The 11149-nt window shown below is 40.4% G+C and overlaps 1 long non-coding RNA gene across 1 annotated transcript in view; it reads right to left on the reverse strand.

The window, feature by feature from the left end:
• Positions 1 to 1081: 1081 nt before the first annotated feature.
• The window catches only part of LOC117945367, a 17431-nt gene continuing 7363 nt past the window's right edge, over positions 1082 to 11149 (reverse strand). Inside the window, exons 3-4 of the long non-coding RNA XR_004656784.1 lie at positions 4964 to 4972; positions 1082 to 1091 (exon numbers count right to left, since the gene is read on the reverse strand). This is a non-coding gene — a long non-coding RNA (uncharacterized LOC117945367). The remainder of the gene's footprint in view (positions 1092 to 4963; positions 4973 to 11149) is intronic.

Below are 11149 nucleotides of genomic sequence, written 5' to 3' on the forward strand. Positions count from 1 at the left end.
CTCTCCTCCCTGTGTGCTGGACTAAAAATGGGTGCCACCACAGTATAATCCAATAGAGAAGACAGGCGTGCAGGCCCAACTACACACACCTCTGACTCTGTGACTTAAAATGTATATGGAAAAATCATAAAGAGATGAGGCAGAGAAGGGGAGAATCACAAAGCTTTACTAAGGGTAGGAAAAATAGAGAGTGAGTATGAAAGGAATATAGGAATATTTAGAGGGAAAGGAATTAAGGTGGGACTTTTTCAAAAAGTCAAATTTGATTAAATTTGAACTAGGGTTGCAGAACCCGCGCATATTCAAGGTGGAAACTTTACATGGGAATGGACTGTAATTAACGGGAAATACTACATAATGGAAAACATAAGGGTTATATACTCTGTGTGTGTGTGTGTGTGTGTGTGTGTGTGTAAAGTCTAGAGATTATGGTGCAACATAGGTATCACACCAATCATATTTCAGAGGGGGACTGATCCACCCTTCTAGCTCCGCCCCTGGGGCATACAGTAGATAAAGATGGTATTTTCAGAGCGGTTTCTGCTGGACCACAGGGCAAATTACTAGAAACTGTTTGCTTATAGACAGACATTTTTATATCATACAGGTAGCCTAATTAAGTTAAAATATTCTTTAAAGTCCACAATACTAGACCACATACGTTGTTTTTGTTGTTGTTGTTTTCACACAAAAAAAACACGTTCAGCAACCGCTTTGCTTGGGAGTCAATACTCTATGCTTTTTTCAGGTATTGATGTCTAAAATTTAGTACTTTAATTTCATGAGTTTGTTTAATTGAAATAAATATGCTGCGTTAGTCATCTTATAATGACTGACAGTTGTGTAGTTGGCAACTAATTATATTTACCACCCTTTATCTACCCAAACACACACATTCTCAAAAGTCCCTGGCCTTGTCATTACCAAAAGTATCCATAGGTCACTGTACATTATAGCTTACATGTCTATATGTAGATATCTCTGTGTATGAATATGTTATTTTGTTACTGAGTACCATTATGGAATAGGCATTGTTGATAGTGATGGTCTTCTCTCAATCGCTCAAACCAATTTTAGTGTCACAGATGTTTCTTCTTTTCGTTTTATACCTTGCTTGCTTTCCTGTCACCAATGTTGTCTTGGGCCCAAATCCTTCAAACACTCTCTCTCTGCCTCTGTCCTCCCCTCTTACCATTCTAACTATTGTTATTTGTGTGTGTGTGTGCGAGTGTGTGTGTGAGAGACTTACTGGTGTATATGCATCATTCCAACCTATGCGCCACTTGTTCCAGTGTGTTGTGTGTATTATGCCTGCAGTGATGTGTGACTAATTTAAAAGCTTGTAGTACATCTCCCCTGTTACAGAGAGGCCAGAAAGCAGATCAGAAAACACAAACATGCAGTCAAGCAAACACACACACACACACACACTCACACATGCACACAGGAACATGCTAGACTGGAATGGACATACACAAGGTTGGAAGTTGCACGCCTCACATACACTTTCTCACATATGGAAAATAAGTGTGTCAGGACTGTAATGAAATGCTGCTGAGGAGCAGGATTTACTGGCAGAAATACACATTTACTGTGTGTGTGTGTGTGTGTGTGTGTGGCAGAGAAAGAGGCACGGTTCAAAAGGGAGGGAAGAAGGAGAACAAGTTAACAGTAGCAGTTGTCATCACTAGGACAACCATGGTAATATAGGGAGTTTGTCAAATTATTTCACAAACAAGTCATTCCTGCAGACACGCTCTCACACACAAGCCCATGCATGTGGTGTTAAACAATTGGTAGACATTTTTAGTGCTGCATTTGTCAGGGTAATGAGTTGCTGGGAGAGGAAGAGACAAGTCCTCTATGACACAATGTTTACCGTACTATTACCATTTACTCACTGTGCAGTTAAGTGGGAGAGTGTGTTCAGCTGTTTCACTGGCTTAACAGAGCCTCAGAGGCAAATTTAACTCACTAATACAGATGTATAACAACAATGCAGCACCAATATTTGGCTGCTTATATTTAAAGACGGTGTCACAGAACACTTTGATATGGCTCATATAGTCTACATTAGGGTTGCAACAACAAATCGATAAAATTTGATTATTAAAAGAGTTGGCAAGCAATTTTATTACGATTTGTTGTGTTGAATTGAGTTCAACACGGAGCAGAAAAGAGCAGAGCAGTGGTAGAGGAAAAACGATCGGAGAGACCTGCAGCGTTCTGAAACGCGTGGCAGAGACCGAGAAATCAGTATGGCCTAAGTCATCCAAGGTGCGGGAGCATTTCACACTAAACAAATCCAAAAAGTGTGTTAAACATGAGATACACAAAAGCAACATAGCATGGCACGGGAGCCACAGGGTGATGAGTCAGCACCTAAAGTGATAACATGTTGGACTCCTTGATGAGGAGGAAGGGAGTTCAACAGCAGGGTAATTCCCTACAAAATCCTACTTTATTTCCGTTTGGAAGTAAGGAATGTAACGTCCCTCCAGTAGCTCTTCTGCTGCTTGTGTGTACTCGTTCTCCAGCTTGACAAGCATGATAAGTTAGCGTTATCATGATAATAACAGTAGTAGCCTAGCCTAAAGCAAGGGAGGTATAGTTTTATACCATTTTTAGGTCCACTGATTTTTCAATCTTACTGTCTCTTTTGTATATATTCTGTGCTTTGTCCCATATCAGTTATTGTTGATAAATATATTTGTGTGTGTTGTACTTTCATTCATACTTTCATTTCATTTTAAAGTTCATTTACAGCACTTGGTCATCTTAAGCTGTGTTTAAATGTGCTGTATAAATGAATTTAACTTGCAGTTACTACAGTGATTGTAATAATTTAATGAATATGCTTCAAGTTTGTGTGTGTGTCTGTGTGTGTCTGTGTGTGTGTGTGTCTTGTCTGTATCTGCTCTTTGGGTTACTTGCCTTTTACACAACTAGTAACTCAAACATAGGACGCGTGTTCCAGCTCAAATGTTCCCAGGTGCTTATTTTGCAGTTTCAGAAAACAATCCCACCACAGACCTGGAGAAGGGTACATGCTTGGCCATAATGTTGCATGTGCACAACGCACATAGTCTATACTTTGCATCTCTAATCTACACAGACGCAGCAGTCCCCATTTTTGCAAACCATACATAATTCCAATGTATGGTTATGGGAAATCATTGTGGTGTCCATGAAGATGTGATGTGAAATAGTTGCAGCATTCTTTGTGGCTTGTTGTGTTTTACCCAACGTTTCCATGAATCATGGATGTGTTGACATGAATGAAGAAATATTGATGTTGTATGATGTTGAACTGCATGTGCTGATGCCACTTAACACAAATGCCCCAGCTACAGCCCGGTAGAGGAGAGCTGACAGAAGAGCTGCATCGTCTGTAGTGAGGTAAGCAAAGTAATCTCGCTCTGATGTTAAAATACATTGCAGAAATATCATATGAATATCATTCATAACCTCGTTAAAATGAACCCAAAATATCGGAAAGTAGGCCTTTGTCTTTGTGACAGAAAATGAAAAGTTGAAAACCGGGAGTGGTAATGCGCAATGTGCTCCTGGTGGAGCGGTAGGATGGAGTGGGGGGAGGAGGAAGGGGCAAAGGAGCTGCCACGGCGTGTGGTGGGTCTGGATCCTCTGCACCTTGGTGGATGCACTGCTCCCGAGGCCAGGGTCTCCTTCCTGCAAAGCTGCGTTACATTGTTTTGATTTAAAGTATGCTGGTGTTACATTTACTTGTGTTTTGCGTTTGATACTTGAATTTCAGATTGTTAAAATAGGGCCCTGTATCTTAAATCAGTCTCGACAGCTGCAGGGTAATGTTAAAGACCTATGATGGGGCTCATGCCCATAATTGGAATATAGGGGGTTTGCCCTCAAGTCTAAGTTGTAAATTGTATGACAATGTCTTGTATAGGAGCTCGTAAGTTTTTTCTTCCTATTTGTGGATGTACAAAAGAAAGTGCTTCTGCTGTCATTAGTGCAATTTTCTATAAATAGTATAACTGTCGTTTCTGACAGTGTTTTAAAATCTCATCCACCCCCCTGCTCAAGTTTCTAGTCTAGTCTCAACTCCTCAAATCTTCATTGTATAGTAGGAACACAGTAAGCAGCAGTCAGTTTGGTGGTACTGTTTTTGTGTCAGTTATAGAGCCAGATGTCTTTTCAATATAAATGTATCAAAAATGACACTATTTACCAGTGCTGCAATCAAAACATCCAATTCAAATGTCATTTGTATTCACAGGTATTAAGATATCTTAAACATGTGGATCTCAGAATTGTAGCACCAGTAGATAATCACATTACTCCTGTTAACATCCATCAGCTACTGCATGTCCTTGTCTGTGTCCTGTGGCCATCAGTTGGAGACATCATGCAGGTCCATCATGCAGGTTAGAAATTGTTGCACTTACTCTGAGTGCTCTTAAAGCACATGAAGCTCTGCAGAACTTATGCAGGACACTTTTTTTGTAGTATGACTTTCTTATAATAGGAGTCAGTCTTACCTGAGAGAGATTAACTGCTGAGTTGGCGAGGAGGAATGCAAAGTTGGTTTTTGAAAAATAATATACTGAAGCTATTTTCATCACATCTGCACATTATTAGGCACAACACATCTTGTAATAAGTGATACTCATAGAAAATAGATGCTGCTGCCATTGTTTGTTCCTGAGGCACAGGCTGAATTTAATATTTGCCAGACCTTGTGATTATCTCAAAACACACTCTTCACCAAACTTTTGTAAGGAAACAAACTTGAACAAAAACACAAGTTTTAAATTTTGTTGATTACATTTCTCGAACATTACCAACATTTGGACAGTATTGTGCTAGGGATGTAATTACTGTAAAGTCATTGCTACAAATGGCCATTTGACTGTTTCACCCGTTGGCTCATGTTTGGGATTTTATGTTTTGTTGTCTCTTAAAGCTGAAATCATAAACTTTCAACACATTAAAACTAGAGCAACTACAACAGGCCATAGTTGTTTCACGTTGTTGGTGGTACCCAATGTAATTGTCAGTTAAGCAGCCTTTTCAACCGAACGGTCGTGGTTTTGAACTCGTCATGAACATTGTCAAAGGGTTACAGTTTGGTTACATTTAGGCACAAAAACTACTTGGTTAGGTTTAGTAAAAGATTGGGATTGGGACTAAAAGCATCTGCTACATTATTTAACTTCCAGTTCACACTTGACGCAGATTGTGTAAAAAAAACAAGCAAAAAAACTTGCCGTTAACCTTAATTCTTGACCAAACCCTGGTTTCCTGTGTGAAAGTCCTGTATTTGTTTGACCCTCTGACCACCCTACCTGCCCTCTTTACGGATAGATGCTAGGTCAGATTCGCCAAACGTGTTGACGTCCCAGGACATGCCTCGTGGCGCCTTATTTTCGGCCTGTTCTGCCTCTGATTGGCTTACCCTTATTCTTAACCTAACCAATTCCCACTCCTCATGCCTAAACCTAACTACGTAAACACTTCTAGCAGATCTGATCTAGCATTCATCCTCGTAACGTGGATGTTGTAACTCTGACCTTATTTCCTGCTTTGCTCCCGTAATAATTGCAGAGGGCCACTGTAGGTCAACGCCACAGTAAACTTTAATATTAGTCGTAATTGCTGCTTAAACAACCTATGGGAGCATTCTTTTTCCGGGGAAGACAGTCTCCATTTTAAATTGGCAGGTGCAACCCAACAAACATAATTTAGAGTAAGGATGCCCTCTGACCAGTTTTTAGTCCAAACTAAAATAGCGGTTAGCAGCAGATAGCAACAGCGGCTAGATCTATTGAAACATTCTTTTAAAATAGACTCCTCTACTTTGTGAATTATTAGAGAAGTATTATGTGTGTAGTACTCAGAGATAAGCTAATATTGGCTGAATACAGTTTATGTTGATGAAATAGGCATGTATTTATGTGAAAGGGTCACACATTAGTCTGTGCTTATTATTCCTCATTGATTTGTACTAAGATTGCTTGCAGTGAATGTAATATAATACAGTGGCATGAAGTCCCACTGTTTACAACTTCTACTCATTATATTCTCTATTCCCCCAGCTCTCATTCCTCAGTACTAATCTGACAAAGCATTACTTTGATTGTGTGTGTGTGTGTGTGTGTGTGTGTGTGTGTGTGTGTGTGTGTGTGTGTGTGTGTGTGTGTGTGTGTGTGTGTGAGAGAGAGAGAGAGACTGTGTGTGTTGTAGTTGTGGCTGTACTGTATAACTGTATTTGCGTTTTTTATGTGTGTGTGTGTCTGTAGAATAGCCCCTGTGGAATAGCAATCAGCAGAACAAAACAAGTGTTGAAAAAAGAAAAGGTGAATGAAATAGCTGAATAGCTGTTGAACACAAAGAGAGGGAGAAGGGGGGGTGGTGTTGACAGCTCTAATTAAAATCCCGCCCATTAGCTCAGTGTAAATGGGATGATTTATTTTCCCAGGGGACTGACTGACAATCAAATGATGCTGCTGGTATTAATATAAATGGGAAAACTGGTATCATCATGCTCGTGATGTCCAATTGGCTTGATGCAATTTGTTGTTCTTTTGAGACTACTAATTCCCACAACTCATCAACCAATCAGAGTCTCTTCATCACCAAACTCAATACAAGTGCTACCACCAAATCCAGATGCCCGTGGTGGAGCAGGTATACAGATTTAACATGAATATTTACTCTGGCATGCAGGGTGTGATTCTGGTCAGCAGGGCAATATTGCTGGCATTGAGGGCAATCCTGCCTGGTTGGCAAATCATTTTCCTAGAAATGGGATTTTATTTCTGGAATCTAAGGCTTGATTGCATGAAATAGTGTTTTGTGATCTGACCTGAGGCAACATTTCCCGTTTGGGTCTTAATCCAGTAATTATGTAAAATCATGAATTGAATAAACACAACCAAAACATGAGTTTAACTGAAGGAATTTTCTGAGCCAAGATCCACTGTCCCATCCCATTGTATCCACTTTTGATTATTTAACTTTATATTTATGTAGGAAATCTCTTACCCAAAGAAAGAAATGAACTTGTATTAATGAAATATATCATTTATCACCATACTTTATATAGCACCCCTTTTTTTTTTTTATCAACTCTTGCTTTGACTTTTCGGTGACCCTTGAAAGTTTCACTAGAGGGTAGATGCCATTTTATGGCTCATGAGTTACTGTCGAGGTAGAAACCATAGGACTAAATCGGTGTCCTAATACTGACTTGTCACAAGTCTAAAATATTTCCATGCCGTAGGCTGCTACTGATTAGATTAGATTACAATGATCCTTGATTGATTGAGTCATTAATTAATCAGGTAATAGGAGAACAGGAAAAACAAGGAAAAACACAACAATTACAAGCATCTACTTTGGCTCAGATGCTTTGGTCTAGGGTCGCTTCATAAGTGATCAAATTAAGGCTGTAACGGCCAATTTTGAAACAATTAAAAATGTAATAAGGACAACTGAGAATAAAGCTCAAATATGATTAAATAGAGGTCATTAACGCACCAATTTGCATTATTGCTTGCATTGAAATTGCATTAGTGTAAGTTAGTTGCAACGATCTCCTGCTTTGGCAATACACATGGCTTCACAGAGACGGTCTCTTTCATGGCTCTTGTGTTCTTGTATGTGCATGTTTGTGTATAAATGTTGTTTTCTTTAAATGTTTTTTATATATATATATATTTGATTGTGTGTGGACTTATACTTCACTAAACAGGACGTTCTTTTCTTTAGAGACTAGTGTGCTGACGTGAATATGTGGGTCTGCATGTTTATGCTAACCTATCTACGTGTGTGGACCACCTAAGATCACCCGAGTTGTTTAGATATATCCCCTATTCCTACAGTAGAGGACTTTACATTGATTTAACTGAAATGCCTTTCAAAGCTACTTTAATTTCACCCCTATGCAAATTGACACTCCTCTCTCCGTGTCTCTCTTTCTATCACTCATTTTCTCTGTCACCCTCACTCACCATGTCTCGGCATCTATCTGTCTTACTCACCCCACGGCCCAACTTTCCTCTTTGCCATTCCACCCTCTTCCCTCCTGCGCTCCCCCTTGTTTTCTAATCTCTCTCCTTTTCCCCAGTGTATCCTTAATACTCATCCACCTCTTTCTATTTTTAAAGCACGTCCCCCTTCTTCTCCGCTTTCCTCGCCTGCATATTCACTCCAAGCGATGGAGCTCAACAGTGAAGACCCACTTTATGAAAAGTTCTTTCTATTCTTTTACTCCATTAACATTTCAGAATATTCTTAAATTAAGACTTTTTGGCCCGTAACCAAGCCACTGAACTCTGAGATTGTGAACATAGAACATTTGATTTGACGCAAAAAATAAATGGAAAAGGCAGAGATGCCAGAATGTGTCATGTAGATCGTAGAGTCCAATGGCAGCAGAAACTCACCGTTCCTGGGTGCGCTAGACATTTCTGTAGAGACAAAGCGCATTTAGGTTCTGCTACACCGCAGGGAAAACAAATTCATCTCTCTCCAGCTAGCAAACAACAGAAAAATGCCTAAACGCTGCTGTGTATTGGGATGTTAGCGTTTCAGCCCTTGGTGGCATATTGTGGCGCCAATCAATTTCCCCTCCAATGGGGGTGGCTTTCAGAGTATGACTCGTTATGCTCTTTCTCTATGGTAAACGCGAGCTCCACCAATCAAAGACAGCACTGTTACACTCCAGGATTGTGGTTAGTTTAATTCTCTCCATGACATCGCAAATATAACATGTTTTTTGTTAAAGAGGGTTAATATCCTGCAGACATCTACAGAAGAATGTGAATGGGATTTTCACATCTCGATGTCATTTGGCCAGCTTGTCAGCCAAGTGTGCGCCCGATTGAATGTGTTAGGGTGTGACACCAAAGCAGTGAATCGTGGAAATGTCCCAGGGGAGAGTGGAGTTCTTTGCTCAGTTTAATTGTAGCATTTTAGATTTAACAACTGCCAGCAGCTTTATAAGAATCAAGGAATTTGCGTCCATTAAAAACTATTACTTTATGTGTATACGTTTATGTATTTTTTCTCTAAAAACGCTCTTTAAGAGCCACAAAGTTCACACACTGAGGATGTATGTGGTGCATGTGTGGATGGTTTGTGGTTGCTGTCAGGAAATGGATCCCTTTCTGTCAAGTCCATGGGGTGTGAATCTCTGAGCGTTAGCTATCATAGTGGTGATATCACTAAAGTGTGTGTGTGTGTGTGTGTCTGTGTGTGTCTGTGTGTGTGTCTGTGTGTGTCTGTGTGTGTGTCTGTGTCTCAGGCGGACTAAGAGACCTTGACAGCATCAACACAATTGCAAGTCCATAAAAGGCAGGCAATGTTTTAGCTTATGTACCTGGAAATTACTTCTGGCATATACCGCTTGTCAGCTTACACACACACTTGCCTGCACACACAAACACACACACTCTGAGGTTAAACATATACACACTAACACCGTCCTGGATACTTAAACAGATACACAGACGGATACATTGACCCATGAATGGCGACAGTGAAGTTAACAAAGTGATTCACACACAAACGTCCTCTTTGTTTCAGCATACACATACGCAAAGATATCCATAAAGCACACACACTTACACTGTGTGCACGCACACAAATCAAGCATCTCGTCTTTGTGTACTGTAAATCTGCGCACACACTCTCAGGTTCTGAGGTGCTGCCTTGGTGCATCTTTTACTGAGGAATCGTTAAATTTTTTTGATGGATTCAGCAGTAGGGGGTTGGACTGAGATAGTGTCTATTGATTTTATATTTGGCAGACAGCGCTCTGGCCACTTAGTCCTGCAATATACCTTACTCTCCCTCTCCCCTCTTCTCTCCCTCTCTCACACACATCAGTCTCTGTTTCTCTTCCCCGTATGCCTGTTTTACTCTTTTACTCGCTGTCCTTCTGTCACACACTTCATTCCTTTTACACCTTTCTCTCACTCAATTGGTGTCTTTCTTCTTTTTGTATCTAAAATCCTTTATGCTCTTTCTCCAACACACCCTTTGTTTGACAGCTGCTCTTTCTGTCTGCCTTTCTCTTATTTACTCCCCTCTTCTGTCCATCATCACTCATTTACGCTCTTCATTTAATTTCTCCAAATATTTTTCCTGTCTTTTATTTCTACCGTGTCACTTTCTTCATTTATTACATTCTATCCTCCAGCCCCGTTCACTTCACTTCCCTCTTAACCTTTTTCTCCTCTTTTCTGCTTCTTCACCTGTTTTACACCCCATCCATCCAGTCCCCCTCCCTCCCTGCCTGCCATTTTCTGCTGCCTCAACTTTTTATTACTTTTTTCCTCTATCCTTCCTCTCCTCTTCCTTCTCCATTCCTTCACACTATTTATCTTGCTTCCCACTTCCCTTTGTCCCTACCCTGCCACAGGAATATTACCACATGCTTTTTGCTCTTGCTTCTCTTTAAGCCCATTCATTCATTATTCTGTGCCTCTTTCATTTTATTTTCTCCTACCTTTCTTCCTCCATTCCTTTATACCTGTCCTATGTTCCATCCCTTTTTCTTTCTTTTCTTTTTTAAACTTTTCCCTTTCGGTCTTTCATCCTTGTCCTTGTTTTTGTCATAATCTTCCATTTTTTTGTCTCGCTATACTGTCTACTCAAAAGGAAAAATATTTTTTTACCAAGACACATTAGAAAAAATTTATTAGAGATTGTGTGGAGATAAATGTTGAAAATGTAGTGACAGTTAGACCAGGAGAGATAATATTAGCCTGAGCTGTTTTGTACCCAGCATGTAGCAGTCACACAAGGAACTGCAGCTTAAGGCACTTTCAGCATTTGATCCATTTAGCCATACATCCCTCTATTCATTTTTCCGCCGCTTATCCGTGTCGTGGTGGCAACAATCTAAGTAAGGAAGAATATACATTGCCTCATCACATCCTCCAGCTCTTTCTGTAAGTTCCTGAGACATTCCCAGATCATATGGGATATGTAAGGATAAAAGAGGCCGCTACTGAAGCCATGACTGGAAAGGAAGCTTTGGGACGGACACACATGGGATCCATCAGGCTCAGGTTGATGTGATGCATGAAGATTCCCCATTTACCAGGCTGAGCATAAGGGTAGGGTGACTTGCCAGGCTGGCAGGCGGGGGGGGGGGGGGGGG

The sequence above is a fragment of the Etheostoma cragini genome, chromosome 5 (assembly GCF_013103735.1).
Source record: "Etheostoma cragini isolate CJK2018 chromosome 5, CSU_Ecrag_1.0, whole genome shotgun sequence".
NCBI classification, from domain to species: domain Eukaryota; kingdom Metazoa; phylum Chordata; class Actinopteri; order Perciformes; family Percidae; genus Etheostoma; species Etheostoma cragini.